Genomic DNA, 836 nt, shown 5'->3' on the forward strand with positions numbered 1-836 from the left:
AACACTGTTTCCAGTCTTTTATTGTATATTTCCATGAAGTCATCTTTCAATTTGGTATGGTCTATCTTAATGTTTTGATTGATTCCCAAGTATCTGTATATTTCAGTGTCTTCCATTTGATCTATTTTAGGTGATTGGTGCATTTGTTCACTTTGGTCAACATGAACTTTTCCTTTTATCATGTTGATGATTTTGCATTTGTCAAGACCAAAACTCATTTGAATATCTGTACTGAAATCATGGACAATATTGATCATCTTTTGTAGGTTTATAGCAGATGAAGCAAAAAGTTTCAAGTCATCCATATACAACAAATGTGTGAAGTTCATTCCATCAAGTTTATATCCAGTTGACATTGTGTTCAGGATGGTTGACAAAGGATTAATGGAAAGACAAAACCACAGGGATGAGTATGAGTCGCCTTGATATAGCCCACGTTTGAATAGGATCTCATCAGTTACAATATCATTTAGATGAATTTTTGTCTTCCAATTGGTCATGAGTTTTGCCAAGGTATTGATAATGTTGTCATTTATCTTATATATTTTCAATACTTCCAGTAACCATGAGTGAGGAATACTGTCATACGCCTTGGCATAATCAATATAGCAATTGCTCAAATTTCTTTTCTTAATTCGGGCCTGATTGACTACAAATGAATCAATGACGATTTGTTCTTTACTGCCGAAAGACTTTGAAATGCAGCCTTTTTGTTCCCAAGCCAAAATGTTGTTATCTATGACATGTTGATAAACTTTACTCTTGATGATGGATGTGAAAATTTTATATATTGTCAACAAACATGTTATGGGTCTATAATTTTGAGATTGCTTGGG

This window comes from Diaphorina citri, unplaced genomic scaffold (genome assembly GCF_000475195.1).
Source record: "Diaphorina citri unplaced genomic scaffold, Diaci psyllid genome assembly version 1.1 scaffold5064, whole genome shotgun sequence".
NCBI lineage: Eukaryota > Metazoa > Arthropoda > Insecta > Hemiptera > Psyllidae > Diaphorina > Diaphorina citri.